Source organism: Hylobates moloch, unplaced genomic scaffold (assembly GCF_009828535.3).
Source record: "Hylobates moloch isolate HMO894 unplaced genomic scaffold, HMol_V3 SCAFFOLD_7, whole genome shotgun sequence".
In the NCBI taxonomy this organism is placed as follows: Eukaryota; Metazoa; Chordata; class Mammalia; order Primates; family Hylobatidae; genus Hylobates; species Hylobates moloch.
This window is the reverse complement of record NW_026652282.1, coordinates 70,757,618-70,779,140: the sequence shown is the minus strand read 5'-3', so window position 1 is coordinate 70,779,140 and position 21,523 is coordinate 70,757,618. Positions and strand designations below refer to the sequence as shown.

The following is a 21,523-nucleotide window of genomic DNA, read 5'->3' as shown; positions in this document are numbered from 1 at the left end:
ACAGATGAGAGATGTTGCATCTGTGAATCAAGAACAAGATACTATATGAACTTGCTGATGGTGAACACGTGCAACTTCCTGGAATGTGGCATGCCCACCTAGCTGTACACATCTCTTTAACTGTATTCTTTGTGGTATCTTTTATAGTAAACCAACAAATGCATTGAAAACATATGCTTGAGAAATAGATGCCACTGAAACTATGAATAGTACAAGAACTTCACTTGATATTGAACAGTATTCCGATGCTGAGGTACAGAAACACCAAATACTAAGTCTGGAAGCATGGCAAGGAAAGCTTATTAAAGAAAGCATTTGGATACTTTTCATAAAGGTGAGAGTGGACTGAGGATGTTTTTTCCTCTATATGGAAAAGTATTAATAGTTGAGATGAAATGGTTTGCAGACCAGGGACACAGTGCAGTTGGTGTGAAAATCAGTGAAGTTGAGATACAAGAATTTTTTACAGAGCAAATCTTTCTTACTCAGAAGAACCAATCACTAAAATTCCTGAAACCAAATATATAAGAGTTCTTCAGGGAACATTTCATTGTACTGTTGCAGCATTTTTTATCTTCCCAGAACAAATATTGGCAAATTAGACAGGATTTGGAATAGAGGAGCATTAGTTACCATTAATCCAGGTGGACTGTGAATGCTCTGCAAGTATAATGTCATTCCTCCTGAGAAAACGGTTTCAGTACCTCATGTGTGTTCTTTCTTACGATTCAAGTAAAAACATGCAGCCCACCATTTTTATGTTCCACATGCTTAAATTGAAAGGTTGTTTGGTACAATATGCAGTATTTACTGTCTTGGAAATGCTGATGCTTTTGAAGAACAACATAACAGTTGGGGAATTGACTACATTTTTGGAAAGATATATCTACTTACAGAAAAGTAAATGAGACATAAATAAAATCAAGTAACATCACCATGATTTTGAGCAATTGAAAATTATGCTGAGGCTGGGCACAGTGGCTCATGCCTGTAATCCATCACTTTGGGAAGCCAAGGAGGGAGGACTGCTTGAGATCAAGAGTTGGAAGCCAGCCTGGGCAATATAGTGAGACCTCATGTCTACAAAATATAAAAATAAAAATTTAGCCTGGCATGGTGGCATGTGCCTGTAGTTCCAGCTACTCAGGGGGCTGAAGTTGGAGGATCACTTGAGCCTGGGACGTTGAGGTTGCAGTGAGCCTGACTGTGCCACTGCACTCCAGCCTGGGTGACAGAGCAAGACGCTGTCTCAAAAAAAAAAAAAAAGAAAGAAAAAAAAGAAAACAAAGAAAGAAAAGAAAATTATTCTAAGGCCTGAAAATGTAATAGATGAATTTTTAAAACTTGTTTATAAATCATACCATAGATCTTTGCTCAAAAATGCATATAACTTTTTAGAAAAAAAAGCACATACTAAAAAAGTTAAAATAGTGCCTTTGGAGGAGAGTATGGTGGGTGAAAGGTGAAAGATTAAACCAGTGTGTCTTACTGACAGATTGCAAGATTTTTTATCAATCAGCATGTATTACTTCTATAATTAAAAAATAAAAATGTAATGCATATTACTTATCTATAATAGACATAGAAAAACTGACATTCTTTATGAAATTTAGAATGATTGAAGAAATGTAACACATAATAAGGTTCAAAGTGGTCCCAAAAATTATGTAAAAGATTTGCTTTTATTATAAATCTTTATCTTTTACTCAAATCCTGGCATCCCTTTTCACGTTTTCTCCATATATAATTATACATGTAACATAATCAAGAAAGAAATTTTAATTGAACAAATCAATCTATATGGAACAAAATATTATTCCCAAACTGTAAGAATAAATTTTTAACAGTTTTTTAAAAATATACTATAAAAATAACTATCAGTGCACAAGACATAGATCCTGGAAATTTAAATACGACATAAAAAAGAATCAGTCTTGTATTCTCTCTTGTTGGTAAATATCACATTGGTGGATATAGCCTAGTGTTCTCAACGTTTAGTCTACCCCCAAATCACCTGAAGACTGTAGGCTGAGCTTGGAAGAATACACACAGACATTTATCCACTCTCTCTCCTGAAACCCCCTTAAAATAATAGTAAGGGATTGTTTTAAGCCTTTATTGTGACAGAGACCAAAACAAATAAAGAAAAGGACATATGAGAAAACAAACACAAGGCTATGAACAGAAAAAAAGAACTCACAAAAATTAGAATTGCTATCCTTAGAAAAATAAGAGAAGACGGAAAGTGGATAGAGGCGTGGCCAACTGACTTAGCTCATGTCAGAGAAAGATGCGCATGGGTTCACTTCTCATTGGACTACTCCTACACAGTCATTTTAGCCATCAACAAACGCTTGGTGACATCTCTTATCTGTTCCATGTTCATCTATTCGTGTTCATTTGTTCTGTGTTCATCTGTTAAGGGTCTTAAGGCTTGTAGACTCACAAGTTTCAATATCAGCTGATTGGGCAGTAAGGCAAGCAGATCCCTAAATGTTAGCATTTAGAGTTCTTGAAGAACAGACATCTTAACATTGATGGTCTAATTTATTAATTTTTTTCCTTTATGATTAGTGTCTTTTGTTTTCTGCTTAAGAAATGTATGCTGGAGGCTGGCCAAGATAGTCGACTAGAAGCAACTAATGTGTGCTGCACTCACGGAGAGAAATGGAAGGGCTAAGTAAATGCAGCACCTTCAACTGAAACATCCAGGTACACGCATTGGAATTCATCAAGGAAACAAAGAAAAGGCAGGATGACCCCCCCATCTGGGAGTGACATGGAGTCGGGGGGCTTCTCCTACCCGGGGAAGTGCTGAGAGGGTAAGGGACCCTGAGGAACCCACATTTCCCCCACGGATATTTAGAACCCTCAGGTCAGGAGATCCCCTCGTGTACCCACTCCACCAGGGCCTGCAGTCTGACATGCAGAGAGCTACATGGAGTCTTGGCAGAACAGCTGCTCAGGCATACATAGAGCCCCAGGAGTCTTAGATACCCAGGCTCACCAGCAAAGCAGCTGCAACTCTAGCAAAGCAGGAGATTAGACCCCCATACGTAACCCAGGAAAAGGGCTGAATCCCAGGGACTGAGCAGTGACTAGCTGCAGGCCCTGCACCTATGGTACCTTGCAGGATAAATCCCACTGGCTTGGAACCACAGCCAGCCACCAGTAGTAGCATTACACCTCCCTGAGACATAACCCCCAGAGGGAGGGGTGGCCACCATCTTTGCTATTTTGCAGCCTTAGCCATTGTTGGCTTCAGACCTTAGAAAGTCCGAGCCAGCTAGGGGCTGAAGCCGGCACAGTGCAGCTACTCTATGAAAAAGTAACTAGACTGCTTTTTTATGTGGGTCCGGGATCCTGTTTCTCCTCAATGGGACAGATCTTCCCACCGGAGTCTTCAGCCTCCCCCACTGGTATTTCCCGGCTAGCAGCAGCTCTAGGCCTCCCTGGGATGGAACTCCCAGAGGGAGGGGTGGGCCACCATCTTCACTATTTCACAGCCTTTGTCATTGTTGCCTTCAGGCTTAGGAGAGTCTGAGGCAACCAGGGGCTGGAGTGGAACCCCAGCATAGCACAGCATAACTGCTCTACAGAAAAGCAGCCAGAATGCTTTTTTATACAGGCCCCTAATCCCATTCCTCCTCACTGGGAGGGACCTCCCGACCAGGACTTCTTGCTGGTGTGTTTGGGCTGGCAACAGATAATGGAAATGCCAAGGTGATTAGGTTCTGGAGCGGACCTCCAGCATACTGCAGCAGCCCTATGCAAAAGTGGCCAGACTGTTTGTTACATGGGTCTCCAATCCTGTATCTTCTCACTGGGCGGGCCCTCCTGACCTGGATCTCCAACAATCTCACACCAGGGCTGAACCAGTAGCAGCTCTGCAAGTCCCTGGGTCAGAGGTCCCAGTGGAAGGCGTGGGTTGCCATATTTGCTGTCCCACAGCCCTTGCCCTTGCTGTCTCCAGGCTCTGGAGAGTCTGCAGGGACCAGGGGCTGGTCTGGACTCCCAGCACCAAGCACCAACCTCAAGGAAAAGTGGCTGGGCTCTTCTCCATGCAGGTCCCAGTCCTCGATTTTCCTCACTGGCCAGAGCTGCCCAACCTGGGACTCCAGCACAAACACCCTGCTCCCACCTGACTACTTCAATCAGAGGCATCCCAGTATTTCTCCAAGGAGGAAATCCCAGAGTTAACCCACAACCCTGCTGCCACTGCACTTGTAGGGGTACCACCTAACAACCCTCAGACTGGGGAAGTAACAAAGGACCCAGTCACTATGCTGCCACCTCCAGCACACAGCAACCACCATACAAAGATGAGTCTAGCCCCTCTTCCCTGGGAATCTCCAACCCCCACTCATCACCAAGAAGCACAAGAAAAGAATACAGGAGCTGACAGGCAAAATAGGCAGTATAAAAAAGAATCTAACTGACCTAATAGAGCTGAAAAACACACTACAGGAATTTCACAATGCTATCACAAGTATTAACAGCAGAATATACGAGGCTGAGGAAAGAATCTTAGAACTTGAAGACTGGCTCTCTGAAATAAGACAGCCAGACAAAAATAAAGACAAAAACATGAAAAACAATAAATAAAACCTCCAATAAATATGAGATTGTGTAAAGAGGCCAAATCTATGAATCATTGGCATCCCTGAAAGGAACAGAAAGAAAGCAAGTAACTTGGAAAGCATATTTCGGGATATTGTTCATTAAAACTTCCCCAAACTTGCTAAAGAAGCCAAAGGTCAAATTCAGGAAATACAGAGAACCCTTGCAAGATTCTATACAAGGAGATCATCCTCACTTGTGCTTTTCAGCTCCACCATCCCCACTTAGGGATGATCTTCTTGTATAGAAATGTAGCATGTATTTCAGTGCTATCATCCCCATTTGGGGATGATCTCATCGTATACAATTTTGCAGGGGTTCTCTGTATTGAAATGAAAGAAAAAAATGCTAAAGGCAGCCAGAGAGACAGATCACATTACCTACAAAAGGAAGCACATCAGACTAACAGCACACCTTTCAGAAGAAACCCTACAAGCCAGAGAGATTGGGGGCTTATATACAGCATTCTTAAAGAAAAGAAATTCCAACCAAGAATTTCATATCTGGCCAAACTAAACTTCATAAGTGAAGCAAAAATAAGATCATTTTCATACAAGCAAATCCTAAGGAAAGTTATTATCACCAGACCTGCCTTTCAAGACATCCTGAAAGAAGCACTAAATATAAGGAAACACCATTACCAGCCAATACAAAAACATACTTAAGTACACAGAACAGTAACACTATAAAGCAACCACACAAACAAGTTTGCATAATAACCAGCTAACATCATGATGGCAGGATCAAATCCACATATATCAATATTAACCTTGAATGCAAATGGGCCAAATGCCCTAATTAACAGGCACAGAGTGGAAAGCTGGATAAAGAACCAAGAACCAATGGTATATTGTCTTCAAGAGACCCATCTCACATGAGATGACACCCATAGGCTCAAACTAAGGTGACAGAGAAAAATCTACCTAGTAAATGAAAAACAGAAAAAAGCAGGAGTTGCAGTCCTCATTTCAGACAAAATAGACTTTAAAGCAACAAAGATCAAAAAAGACAAAAAAGAGCATTACATAATGATAAAGGGTCAAACTCAACAAGAACACCTAACTATCCTAAATATATATGCAACCAACACAGGATCACCTAGATTCATAAAGCAAGTGCTCAGAGCCCTTCAAAGAGACAGACTCCCACACAATAATAGTGGGAGACTTTAACTCCCCACTGACAGTGTTAGAAAGATCATCAAGGCAGAAAATCGACAGAGATATTTAGGTTCCGAATGCAGCACTGGATCAAATGGACCTGATAGACACCTATATAACTCTCCACCAAAAATCAACAGAATGTCATCACCAAATGGCACATACTCTAAAATCTACCACATAATCAGACATAAAACAATCCTCAGCAAATACAAAAGAACTGAAATCATACCAAATACTCTCTTGGACCACAGGGCCATGAAATTGAAAATCAAGACCAAGAAAATTGCTCAAAATCATACAATTTTATTAAAATTAAATAACCTGCTCCTGAATGACTTTTGGGTAAATAATTAAATAAATAATTTAAATAATAATTAAAGCATAAACCAAGAAATTATTTGAAACTAATGAAAACAAAGATACAACATACTAGAATCTCTGGGATGCAGCTAAGGCAGTGTTAAGAGGCAAATTTATAGCACTTGACACCCACATCAAAAAGCAGAAATCTCTCAGTGTAACAACCTAACATCCCAACTAAAAGAACCAGATAACCAAGAGGAAACCAAGCCCAAAAGAAGCAGAAGACAAGAAATAACCAAAATCAGAGCTGAACTGAGGGAGACTGAAACATGCAAAGCCACTCAAAGTAGTAACAAATCTAGGAGTTTGTTTTCTGAAAACAAATAAATAAAATAGACTACTAACTAAACTATGATAATAAAAAAGAAAAGAGATATAATTCAAATAAACAATTAGAAACAACAAAGAAGATATTAGTACTGAATCCACAGAACTATAAATAACCATCAGAGACTCTTATGAACACCTCTGTGCACACAAATGAGAAAATCTAGAAGAAATGGATAAACTCTTGGACACACCCTCCCAAGACTGAACCAGGAAGATATTGAATCATTGCACAGACCAACAAGCTTTGACATTGAATCAGTAATAAACAGATTATCAACCAAAAAAAGGACCAGAGAGATTCACAGCTGAATTATACCAGATGTGCAAAGAAGAGCAGGTATCATTCCTACAGAAACTATTCCAAAAAACTGAGGAGGGACTCTTCCTCAATTTATTCTGTGAGGTGAGCATCACCCTTATACCAAAACATGGCAGAGACATGGCAGAGACAAAAAAAAAAAGAAAACTTCAGGCCAATATACTTGATGAACATCGATACAAGAACCTTCAACACAATACTGGCAAACCAAATCAAGCATCACATCAAAAAGCTTATCCGCCATGATCAAGTAGGCTTTATCTCTGAGATTCGAGGCTGGTTCCACATATGCAAATCAATAAATATGATTCATCACATAAATAAAACTAAAGACAAAATCCACATTATCAAGATTAAGATGGCAGAAGGCAGGACTAGCTTGCAGCTCTCGCTCAGATGCACATAACAGCATGTGGAGACTTACACTGTGAATTTTTGCTCCAAGAACGGTCACAGAAATATACCAGGAAAGCCAAGAAAACCCACAGACCCTTTGAAGGAACTGAATCACCACTGCAAGCTCCATGAGATGGCAAAAAACTGCGAGTCTGCTCGCTTTCTCAATGGGGAAGCTCATGGTCTGGGGCAAGTTCTCAGCCCTGGTCACTGGCTGCCTGGAAATAGACTCAGGCTGTTGGAGGGGCACAGTGGGAGAGAAACTGGCCTTTGGGACTGTGGGATGTGTGAGGGCAAGGTAAGGCCTGGGACTGCCAGTTTTCCCCCCACTCCCTGGCAACCTGAATGACTCAGCAGAGGCAACCATAATCCCCCTTGGGAATATAACTCCATTGGACTGGGAATTACACCTCCATCCCCCACAGCAGCCATAGCAAACCCTGTACAAGGAGAGGCTGAGCTCAGACATACCTATCCCTGGCCCCACCTGGTGGCCTTTCTCTACCTGCCCTGGTAGCCAAAGACAAATGTCATAATCTCTTGCAAACTCTATGGCCCTGGCCACCAACTGAGAAATATGAATATTAAAGCAGGTGTCCCCAGAGAAAGTTTACATCCTCCGTATAGGACCACAGCTAATACACTCTTGAAAGTAGGCCACTTCCTGGCTAGAGGCCAACCAACACAAGCAAAACCAACACACTGAACAAAAACACAACCAAGGTCCCAAACACAGTCTACCTCACTCCCCTGTTACCTCTACTGCAGCAGGTGCTGGTATGCACAGCTGAGAGACCTGAAGATGGATCACATCACAGGAGTCTTTGCAGATACTCTCTAGTACAAGCTCAAATCCTAGTAACTCTGCTGACTGTCTAGACCCAGAAGATCAAAAACAGTCACCACAAATCAGCTCTCAGGAAGCCCCATACCTAGGGAAAGAAGAACATCACATCAAGGGAGTACCCTGTGGGACAAAAGAATCTGAACTGCAGCCCTTGAATCCCAGATCTTCCCTCTAACATAGTCTACCCAAATGAGAAGGAACCAGAAAAACAATTCTGATAATATGACAAAACAAGGTTTTTTAACAACTCCAAAAGATCATACCAGCTCACCAGCAATGGATCCAAACCAAGATGAAATATCTGAATTGCCAGAAAAATAACTCAGAAGGTTGATTATTAAGCTAATCAAGGAGGCACCAGAGAAAGGTGAAGTCCAACTTAAAGAAATGAAAAACATAATACAGGATATGAAAGAAAAATACTTCAGTGAAATAGATCACATAAAGAAAAAACAATCACAACTTCTGGAAATCAAGGACACATTTAGAGAAATGCAAAATGAACTGAAGAGTCTCAGCAATAGAGTTGAACAAGCAGAAAAAAGAAGGTCAGAGCTCGAAGACAAGGCTTTCAAATTAACTCAATCCATCAATGACAGAAAAAAAAAATTAAAAATGAACAAAGCCTCCAAAAAGTTTGGGACCATGTTAAACGTCCAAGCCTAAGAATAATTGGTGTTCCTGATGAAGAAGAGAAATCTGAAAGTGTAAAACATATTTAAGGGAATAATAGAGGAAAATTTCCCCCAGCCTTGCTAGAGACCTAGACATCCAAATACAAAAAGCTCAAAGAACACCTGAGAAATTTATCACAAAAAGATCATCACTTATGCACATAGTCATCAGATTATCTAAAATCAAGACAAGGAAAGAATTTTAAGAGCTGTGAGGCAAAAGTATTAGGTAACCTTAAAGGAAAACCCATCAGAATAACAGCAGATTTCTCAGCAGAAACCCTTCAGGCTAAAATGGATGGGGTCCTATTTTTAGCCTCCTTAAACAAAACAATTATCAGCCAAGAATTTTGTATCCAGCAAAACTAAGCTTCATAAATGAAGGAAAGTTAGTCTTTTCCAGACAAACAAATGCTGAGAGAATAAATTCACCACAACCAAGCCAGCACTACAAGAATTGCTAAATGGAGCTCTAAATCTTGAAATAAATCCTCAAAATACACCAAAATTGAACCTCCTTAAAGCGTGAATTTCATAGGCCCTATATAACAATAGCACAGTGAAAAAGAAACCAAGGTATTCAGGCAACAAATAGCACAATGAATAGAAGAGTACCTCACATCTCAATACTAACATTGAATGTAAATAGCCTAAATGCTTCGCCTAAAGGATACAGAATGACAGAATGGATAAGAATTTGCCAACCAAGTTTCTGCTGTCCTCGGGAGACTCACCTAACACATAAGGACTCATATAAACTTAAGGTGAAGGGATGGAAAAAGATATTCCATGCAAGTGGACACCAAAAGTGAGCAGGAGTAGCTATTCTTATATCAGACAAAACTAACTTTAAAGCAACAGCAGTTTAAAAAGACAAAGAAGGACATTATATAATGATAAAACAACTAGTTCAACAGGAAAATGTCATAATTTTAAATATATATGCACCCAACACTGGAGCTCCCAAATTTATAAAACACTTACTAGTAGACCCAAGAAATGAGATAGATGGCAACACAGCAAAAGTGTAGGACTTTAATACTCCACTGACAGCACTAGACAGGTAATCAAGACAGAAAGTCAACAAAGAAACAATGGACTTAAACTATGCCCTACAAGAAATGGACTTAACAGATATTTATAGAACATTCTACCAAACAACAACAAAATATACATTCTATTCATCAGCACACGGAACATTCTCCAAGATAGACCATATGATAGGACACAAAACAAGTCTCAGTAAATTTCAGAAAATCGAAATTATATCAAGTACTCTCTCAGACCACAGTGGGATAAAATTGAAAATCAACTCCAAAAGGAACCCTCTAACACATGCAAATACATGGAAATTAAATAACCTGCTCCTGAATGATCATTGGATCAACAATGAAATCAAGATAAAAATTAAAACTTTCTTTGAACTGAATGATAATAGTGACACAACCTATGAAAGCCTCTGGGATACAGTGAAAGCAGTGTTAAGATGAAAGTTCATAGCGTTAAATGCCTATATCTAAATGTCTGAAAGAGCACAAATAGACAATCTAAGGTCACACCTTATGGAACTGGAGAAACAAGAACAATCCAAACCCAAACCCAGCAGAAGAAAAGAAATAATGAAGATCAGAGCAGAACTAAATGAAATTAAAACAACAACAACAAAATACAAAATAGAAATGAAACAAAAAACTGGTTTTTTTTTTGAAAATATAAATAAAATTGGTAGGCCATTAATGAGATTAACCAAGAAGAGAGAAGATCCAAATAAGCTCAACTAGAAAAGGAAGGAAAGATGTTACAACTGATACCACAGAAATACAAAAGACTATTCAAGGCTACTATGAACACCTTTACTGCATAAACTAGAAAACCTAGAAGAGATGGATAAATTCCTAGAAATATACAACCCTACTAGGTTAAACCAGGAAGATATAGAATCTCTGAAAAGACCAATAACAAGCAGCAAGATTGAAATAGTAATTTTGAAATTGTCAAAAAAGAAGGTCCAGGACCAGAAAGATTGACAGCTGAATTCTATCAAACATTCAAAGAAGAATTGGTCCCAATGCTATTGATACTATTCCAAAAGATAGAGAAAAGGGGAGTCCTTTCTAAATCATTATATAAAGCCAGTATCACCCTAATACCAAAACCAGGGAAGGTCATAACAAGGAAAGAAAACTACAGACCAATATCCCTGATGAATATAGATGCAAAAATCTTCAGCAAAATACTAGCAGACCAAATCCAACAACACAGCAAGAAGATAATCTATCATAATCAAGTGGGTTTCATACCAGGGATGCAGGGATGGTTTAACACACATAAGTCAATAAACATGATACACCACATAAATAGAATTTAAAACGAAAGTCACATGATCATCTCAATGGGCGCAGAAGAAGCATTTGACAAAAATCCAGCATCCCTTTATGGCTAAAACCCTCAGCAAAATTGGCATAGACGGGACACACCTTAAGTTAATAATAGCCATCTAAGACACACTCACAACCAACATTGTACTGAATGGGGAAAAGTTGAAAGCATTCCCCCGAGAACTGGAACAAGATAAGGATAGCCATTTTCACCACTTCTATTCAACATAGTACTGGAAGTCCTAACCAGAATAATCAGACAAGAGAAAGAAATAAAGGGCATCCAAACTGGTAAAGAGGAAGTCAAACTGTCACTGTTTGCTGTTGATATGCTTGTATACCTAGAAAACCCTGAAGACTCATCCAAAAAGCTCCTGGAATTGGGAAATGAATTCAGTAAAGTTTCAGTATACAAAATTAATGTTCACAAATCTGTAGCTCTGCTATACACCATCAGTGACCAAGCTGAGAATTAAATCAAGACCTCAAACCCCTTCACAATAGCCACAAAAAATAAAATGCTTAGGAATATGTCTAACCAAGGAGGTGAAAGACCACTACAAGGAAAGCTTGTAGCTTCCTGCTGAAAGAAATCACCAATGACACAAACAAATGGAAATACATCCCATGCTTATAAATGGGTAGAATCAATATTGTAAAAATGACCCTACTGCCGGCCAGGCGCGGTGGCTCACGCTTGTAATCCCAGCACTTTTGGAGGCCGAGGCGGGCAGATCACGAGGTCAGGAGATCAAGACCACAATGAAACCCCGTCTCTACTAAAAATACAAAAAATTAGCCGAGCGTGGTGGCGGGCACCTGTAGTCCCAGCTACTCAGAGAGGCTGAGGCAGGAGAATGGTGTGAACCCGGGAGGAGGAGCTTGCAATGAGCCAAGATTGCGCCACTGCACTCCAGCCTGGGTGACAGAGCGAGACTCCGCCTCAAAAAAAAAAAAAAAAAAATGACCCTACTGCCAAAAACAATCTACAAATTCAATGCAATTCCCATCAAAATGGCACCATCATTCTTCACAGAACTAGAAAAAACAATACTAAAAATAAATAAATATGGAACCAATAAAGAGCCCACATAGCCAAAGCAAGACTAAGCCAAAAAAAAAAAAATCTGAAGACATCACATTATCAGACTTCAAATTATGCTATACGACCATAGTCACCAACACAGCATAGCACTGGTATAAAAACAGGCACATAGACCAATGGAACAGAATACAGAACCCAGAAATAAACCCAAATACTTACAGCCACCTGATATTCGATGAAGCAAACAAAAACACAAAGTGGGGAAAGTACACTCTATTGAACAAATGGTGTTGGGATAATTGGCAAATCACATGTAGAAGAATGAAACTGAATTCTCATGTCTCACCTTATACAAAAGTTAACTCAAGATAGATCAAAGACTTGAATCTAAGACCCAAAACCATACAGATTCTAGAAGATAACATCAGATAAACCCTTCTAGACATTGGCTTAGACAAAGAGTTCATTACCAAGAACCCCCAAAAAATGCAATAAAATTGAAGATAAACAGATGGGACTTAAACTATAAAGCTTGTACACAGCAAAAGAAATTATCAGCAGAGTTAAGAGACAACCCACAGAGTGGCAGAAGATCTTCACAATCTGTACATTCGAAAAAGGACTAATATCCAGAATCCAGTTCTACAAAGAGCTCAAACAAATCAGCAAGAAGAAAACAAACAATCCCATCAAAAAGTGGGCTAAGGACATGAATAGAAAATTCTCAAAAGAAGATACACAAATAGCCAACAAGCATATGAAAAAAATGCTCAACATCATTATCAGAAAAATGCAAATCAAAACCACAATGTGATACCATCTCACTCCTGCAACAATTGACATAATCAAAAAATTTAAAAAATAATAGATGTTGAAATGAATGTTGTGAAGAGGGAACAGTTTTACACTGCTGGTGAGAATGTAAATTAGTACCACCACTATGGAAAACAGTGTGGAGATTCCTTACAGAACAAAAAGTTGATCTACCATTTGATCCAGCAATTCCACTATTAGGTAACTACCCAGAGGAAAAGAAGTCATTATATTAAAAAGATACTTACACACACATGTTTATAGCAGCACAATTTGCAATTGCAAAAATATGGAAACAGCCCAAATGGCCATCAATCAATGAATGGATAAAGAAAATGTGATATATATATATATCACATATATATGTCACATATATATCATATGAGATATATATATATACACACACCATGGAATACTACTCAGCCATAAAAATAAAGGAGAAAATGACATTCGCAGCAACCTGACTGGAATTGGAGACTATTATTCTAAGTGAAGTGACTCAGAAATGGAAAACCAAACATCGTATGTTCTCACTCATATGTGAGAGCTATGCTATGAGGATGTAAAGGCATAAGAATGATACATTGGACTTTGGGGACTCAGGGGAAAGGGTCAGGAGTGGTGAGGGATAAAAGACTACACATTGGGTACAGTTTACACTGCTCGGGTGATGGGTGCACCAAAATCTCAGAAATCACCAATAAAGAACTTATGTAACCAAACATCACCTGTTCCCCAAAAACCTATAAAAATAAAAAAATAAAAATTTTTTTAAAAGGAAAAGAAAAAATCCACATGATTATCTCAATAGAGGCATGAAAGGCTTTCAATAAAATTCAACACCCCTTCATGTTTAAAACTCTCAATAAACTAGTTATTAAAGGAATACACCTCAAAATAATAAGAGCCATTTATGACAAACCCACAGCCAACATTATACTGAATAGGCAAAAGCTGGAAGGATTCCCTTTGAAAAGCAGCACAAGTCAAGTATGTCCCCTCTCACCACTCTTATTCAACATAGTATGGGAAGTCCTGGCCAGAACAGTCAGTCAAGAGAAAGAAATGAAAGGCATCAAATAGAAAGAGAGGAAGTTGAACTATCCCTTTTGGCAGACAACATGATCTTATATCTCAAAAACCCCATAATCACAGACCAAAAGCTTCTTAAGCTTCAGCAAAGTCTTGGCATACAAAATCAATGTAGAAACATCACCAGCATCCCTATAAAACAACAAGAGTCAAGCCAAGAGCCAAATCAGGAATGCAATCCCATTCACAACTGCCACAAAAAGAATAAAATACCTAGGAACACAGCTAAGCAGAAAAGTAAAAGATCTTTACAAGGAGAGCTACAAAAAAGCTACAAGGAGCTGCTCAAGAAAAATCAAAGATGACACAAACAATTGTAAAAACATTCTATGCTCATGGATAGGAAGAATCAATATCATTAAAATGGCCATACTGCACAAAGCAATTTATTGATTCAATGCTATTCATATAAAACTACTAATGACATTTTTCACAGATCTAGGAAAAACTACTTAAAACTTCATATGGAACCAAAAAAGAGCCTGAATAGCCAGGGCAATCCTAAGCAAAAAGAAGAAAGGTGGAGGCATCACGTTATCAGACTTCAAACAGTATTACAGGGCTACAATAACAAAACAGCATGATACTGGTATGAAAACACACAGAGACCAGTGTAACAAAATAGAGAGCCAAGAAATAAGGCTGTACACCTACAACCATCTGATCTTTGACAAAGCTGACAAAAACAAGCAATGGGGAAAAGACTCACTATTCAACAAATGGTGCTGGGATAACTGATTAGCCATGCAGAAGGTTGAAACTGGACCCCTTCTTTACACCATATACAAAAATCAGCTCACGATGGTGTAGACTTAAGTGTAAAACCCAAAACTATAAAAACACTGGAAGACAACCTAGGAACCACCATTCTGGAAATAGGGATGGGCAAAGATATTATGGCAAAAATGCCAAAAGCAATTGCAACAAAAGCAAAAATTGGCAAATGAGACCTAATTAAACTTAAGAGCTTCTGCACAGCAAAATAAACTATCAACACAGTAAACAGACAGCCTATAGAATAGGAGAAAATATTTGCAAACTATGCGTCTGACAAAAGTCTAATATTCAGCATCTATAAAGAACTTAAACAAATTTACCAGAAAAAAAAAAACTCCATTACAATGTGGGCAAAGGACATGAACACACTTTTCAAAAGAAGACATACATGCAGCCAACAAGCATATGAAGAAAAGCTCAACATCACTGATCATTAGAGAAATACAAATCAAAACACAATGAGATGCCATCTCATACCAGTCAGAATGGCTATTACTAAAAAGTCAAAAGGTAACAGATGCTGGCAAATTTGTGGAGAAAACGGAATGCTTATTCACTGTTGAGATAAGTGTTCATTAGTTCCACCATCGTGGAAAACAGTGTGGCAATTCCTCAAAGAGCTAAATCCAGAGATGCCATTCCGCCCAGCAATCCCATTACTGGGTATATGCCCAAAGGAATATAAATCATTCTATCATAAATACACATGCACATATGTATTCATTGCAGCACTATTCACAATAACAAAGACATGGAGTCAACATACCCACCAATGGTCAACTGGATAAAGAGAATATGGTACATATACACTGTGGAATACTATGCAACCATAAAAAAGAACAAGATCATGTCATTCGCAGGAACTCATATAGTGCTGGAGACTATTATTCTTAGCAAACTAACACGGAAACAGAAAACCAATTGCCGCATGTTCTCACTTACAAGTGGGAGCTAAATGATTAAAATACAAGGATGCATAGAGGGAAACAATAGACTCTGGCACCCAACTGACAGTGGGGAGTGGCAGAAGGGAGAGGATCAGGAAAAATAACTAATGAGTAGTAGGCTTAACACCTGGGTGACAAAATAATCTGTACAACAAACCCCCATGACACGAGTTTACCTATATAAAAAACCTGCACATATACCCCTAAACATAAATTAAAAGTTAAAAAAAGAATTGGCCATTCTAATTGTGACCTCATAGTAAATAATGTTACTCCAAATTGAAATCAATAAATATTATCTAAGAGATGCAATCACTCAAGAAAGATTGTCTAATTTGTTGTTACTCTTGATTAAACACAATTTATGTGAAAATCTTGACTATAAAAAATACTTAGTGACTATTCTGAAATTAAGGGAAGGCAACTTATGTAAAATAAATCCATAATAATTTGCAAAAAAAAATCTATGTTTATTCTATTGGTCATGAAGATATTTCCCCATGTTAGATTCTACAAGTTTCAAACATGTTTAGATTTTCAATCCACTGAGAATTTGCTTCTTTTGTGGTGTGAAGTAAGGGTCTTTTCTTCATATTAATATAAAAATGACCCATTTATCTAAGCAAAACATTTCTTCTCCATTGCATTTAAACTGTGTTATAAATCTTGTGAACATACACGTGTCGATCTGTTTCTGGATTCTCGATTCCATTATTCTATTTACAGATGCACTGATAATACCATGCTGAACTAGTCAACATATATTAATGATAAGCTTTCATACCTGGTGGTTTTGTTTTGTTCTTCCTCACTAAGATTGCTCTGAGTATTCTCATGCTTTTGCAGTCCCAATATAATTTTTAGAATTGACTTGTTAGGCCAGGCACAGTGGCTCACGCCTGTAAAAATTTAAAGGCCAATCTCCCTAATGAACATAAATAAAAATTTTATTATATATTATAAAATTGAATCCAGTGATAAAATAAACAATTGTTATGATCAAGTTTGGTTTACTCTATAAATTTAAAGGTGATATGATATTTTTCAAAATTATTTATTATATCAAAGTTTTGATAGTTTTAATTTTATGAGTACTCTCTCTTCCTATGGTACATTTAACAGTTTTTAAGAAAATACCTTAATATGGCTGGGTGTGGTGGCTCATTTCTGTAATCCCAGCATTTTGGTAGGCCAAGGCGGGCTGAGTATTAGAGGCCGGGAGTTCAACGCCAACCTGGCCAACATGGTGAAACCCTATCTCTACAAAAAACACACAAAAAATCTTAATATGAGCTTAATAAATACTGCATTCATTATAATAATAAAAAATTAACTTTTCTCAAGAAAAATCAATCAATTTATCATCAATTATTTGAATAGATAAACATGAAGGAAAAATGAGAAAAGAGGTATAAATTAGAAAAAGTCTATGATAGTCTCAAATGAGTTAGGATGAAGGTTAAAATTCTATACCAGTTTGTAATAAGAAAAACATTTCTAGCAAACCAGGAATAGAAAAACACATCCTTAGTATATGAAACAAAACCTTATAGCAAATAACATATTTAGTGGTGAAATACTAAAAGTTTTCCTCCTTAGAGTGGCAATAAAACAAGAACACCTGTTGTCGTCACTTACATTCAACACTGTAATGAAAGTCCTAACCAGTGAAATAGAGTAAGAAAAATAAATAAAAGGTAAAAGGATTAGAAGTGAAAAAATAAGAGATGTATTATTTGCTTATGACACTGTTATGTACTGAAAAGATTAAAATAACCTATACACATCTGTTAGAAATAGTAAGTGTATTAGGAAAGTTCACTGGATACAAGGTCAAGACACAAAAATCAATCGGTATTAAAATTTGAGAAAAAAAGATACTTTTTATGATAGCATAAAATACCTAAAAACAAATCTAACAAAACATGTGCAAGAGCCCTATACAGAAAACTATCAGACATTATTGAGAGAAATTAAGGAGGACCAAAATAAATGGAGGGATATGCCATGCTAATTGAAAAACTCAATATTATAAAGATGAATTAGCTGCAAATTTGTATATTTTGACCCCTATGAAAACTTCAGCAGATTTTATGTAGAAACTGACAAGTCAATATTTTTTTTTTAAGAGTCTTGCTCTGTCGCCCAGGCTGAAGTGCAGTGGTATGATCTCGGCTCACTACAGCCTCTGCCTCCCAGGTTCAAGCAATTCTTGTGTCTTAGCCTCCCGAGTAGTTGGGATTACAGGCGCCCGCCACCATGACTGGCTAATTTTTGTATTTTTAGTAGAGATGAGGTTTTATCATGTTGGCCAGGCAGGTCTCAAACTCCTGACCTCAAGTGATCCACCCACCTTGGCCTCCCAAAATGCTGGGATTACAGGCATGAGCCACCACACCCAGCCATGTTAAGGTATTTTCTTAAAAAATATTTTAAATATGCCATAAGATGAGAGAGTACTCATGAAACTAACGCTATCAAAACTTTGATATAATAATTAAATGATTTTCAAAAATATCATATCACCTTTGAATTCATAGAAGAAACCAAACTAGATCATGACAATTGTTCATTTTATTACTGGATTCAATTTTATAATAAATAATAAAAATTTGTATTTATGTCCACTAGGGAGATTAGCCTTTAATTTTCTTATTATGTCCTTGTCAGATTTTCTCATAAGTGTTATTATAATCACATAAAATGCGTTCAGAAACATCCCTTCCTTTTCTATCCTCTGGAAGAATTTGTGTGACATGGATGTTACTTCTCTCTTAAATATTTTGAGAAATTTACTATCATCTGAGGCTAAATTATTCTTTGTGGGAAAGTTTTTAATTACAAATTTGATTTCTTTAATAGATATAATATTATTCAAATGTTATACTTCTTGTGATAGTTTTGGTAAATTGTGTTTTTTAAGGAAGTTTTCTATTTTATCTAAAATTGAATTTATTGTCATAAGATTAAATCAATCTCTTATCTTTTTAATGTCTGTAGAATCTCAGTGGTATCCCTCTTTTCACCCAAGATGTTGGTAATTTGTGTCTTATCTTTTTTTGTCTTGATCAGTTTTGCCAAGAGTTAATCAATTATATTAGTCTTTCCAAAGAACTAAATTTAAGCTTGTACACTTACTCTATTAAATGTTTTCTTTCTCTTTAATGTCTGCCTTTATGCTTGTTATTTTCCATCACCTTTAATTAGGTAGAATTTGTTTTTCTCCTAGATTATTTATTTATTTTTATTTATTTATTTATGAGGATAGACAGGTGTATATATATTTATGGGGTAGATAAGATGTTTTCATACAAAAATGCAAAGTGAAACAAGCACATCATGGAGAACGGGGTATCCATCCCCTCAAGCACTTATCCTTTGTGTTTTGAACAATCCTATTACATACTTTATTTTAAAATGTACAATTAAATGATTATTGACTGTAGTCACCCTGTTGAGCTACCACAAAGTAGGTCTTATTCATTCTTTCTATTTTTTATTTTCTATTAACTTTCTATTTCTATTTTCTATTAACCATTCCCATCTCCCTCAGTCCCCACTACCTTTCCCAGCCTCCAGTAACCACCCTTCGACTCTCTATGTTCATGAATTCAATTGTTTTTATTTTTAGATCCCATACTTAAGTGAGAACATGTGATGTTTTATCTTTCTGTGCCTGGATTATTTCGCTTATTCTCTTACCTGCTTATTCATTTATTATTTATTCACTTATACTCTTTTATGGCTCAAGAGTACCCCATTGTGTATATGTACCACATTTTCTTTGTCCATTCATCTCTTGATAGACATGTAGTTTGCTTCCCAAGCTTAGCTATTGTAAATAGTGCTGCAACAAACACAGGAGTGCAGATATCTCTTCAATATACTGATTTCCTTACTTCTGGGTATATACCCAGGAGAGAAATTGCTGGATCATATGGTAGCTCAGTTTATAGTGTTTTGAGGAATCTGTTTTCCATAGTGGTTGTAGTAATTTACATTCCCACCAACATTGTCCAAGGGTTCCTTTTTCCCCACATTCTCACCAGCATGTATCATTGCCCACCTTTTGGATATAAGCCATTTTAACTGGGGTGCAATGATATCTCATTGCAGTTTTGATTTGCATTTCTCTGATGATCACTGATTTTGAGCACCTTTTCATATACCTGTTGGCCATTTGTATGTCTTCTTTTGAGAAAGGTCTATTCAAATCTTTTGCCCAATTTTTGTTCAGCTTACTAGATTTTTTTCCTACAGAGCTTTTTGAACTCTCTATATATCCTGGTTATTAATCCCTTGTCAGATGAGCAGTTTGCAAATATTTTTCCCATTCTATGAGTTGTCCCTTCACTTTGTTGATTGTATCCTTTACAGTGCAGAAGCTTTTTAACCTTATGTGATTCCATTTGTCCATTTCTGCTTTGGTTGCCTGTGCTTGTGGGGTATTGTTTAATATATTTTTGCCCAGATCAATGAATTGGAGATTTTCCCCAATGTTTTCTTGTAGTACTTTTATAGTTTGAGGTGTTAGATGTAAGTCTTTAATTGACTTTAATTTGATTTTTGTATGAGGTGAGAGAGAGGGGTCCAGTTTAATTTTTCTGAATATGAATATCCCGTTTTTCTAGTATCATTTATTGAAGGAGCTGTCTTTTCCCCCAGTGGATCTTCTTAGCAATTTTGTCAAAAATGAGTTCACTGTAGTTGTGTGTATTTTTTTCTGTCTTCTCTATTCTGTTCCATTGGCCTATGTGTCTGTTTTATGCCAGTACCATGCTGTTTCAGTTCCTATAGCTCTGCAGTGTAATTTGAAGTCAGGTAATGTGATTCCTCTAGGTTTTTTTCTTTTTGATTTGGATAGCTTTGGCTGTTCTGGATATTTTGTGGTTCCATATAAATTTAAAATTGTTTTTCTATTTCTGTGAAGAATGTCATTGATATATTGATAAGGATTGCATTGAACATGTAGATTGGTTTTGATACTATGGACATTTTAACAATATTGATTCTTCCAATCCATGTACATGGATTATTTTTCCATTTTTTGGTCTTCTCTTCAATTTTTTTTTCTTTTTCTCTTCAATTTTTTTCATCAGTGCTTTGTAGTTTTCATTATAGAGATCTTTCATTTCTTTGGTTAAGTTAATTTCTAGGTATCCAACTTTATGTATGGCTATTGTAAGTGAGATTACATTTTTTCATATTATTCACTATTGGCATATGAAAATGCTACTGATTTTTGTATGTTGGTTTTGTATCCTGCAACATTACTGAATTTATTAGTTCTAACAGCTTTCTTGTGGAGTCTTTAGGTTTTGCCAAATACAAGATTATATCACCTGTAAACAAGGATAATTTGACTTCTTCCTTTCTAATTTGGAGGCCATTTATGTCTTTCCCTTGTCTAATTGCTGCAGCTAGGACTTCTAGTTCCATGTTAAATAATAGTGGTGACAGTGGGTGATATGGTTTGGCTCTGTCTCCCCAGTCAAATCTCACCTTGAATTGTAATAATCCCCACGTGTCAAGGGTGGGGCCAGGTGGAGATAACTGAATCATAGGGATAGTTTCCCCATACTTTACTGAATAGTGAGTGAGTTCCAATGAGATCTGATGGTTTTATAAGGGGCTTCCTCTTTCATTTGGCTCTCATTCTCTTTCCTGCTGCCCTGTGAAAAGGTGCCTTCTGCCATGATTCTAAGTTTCCTGAGGCTATCCCAGCCATGCAGAACTGTGTGTCAATTAAACATCTTTTC

At 37.2% G+C, this 21,523-nt stretch overlaps 1 pseudogene; it reads left to right on the top strand.

Moving 5' to 3' along the window:
- The first annotated feature begins 202 nt into the window (after window positions 1-202).
- Window positions 203-904, top strand: LOC116811350 (thiopurine S-methyltransferase-like; annotated as a pseudogene).
- The last annotated feature ends 20,619 nt before the right edge of the window (window positions 905-21,523 follow it).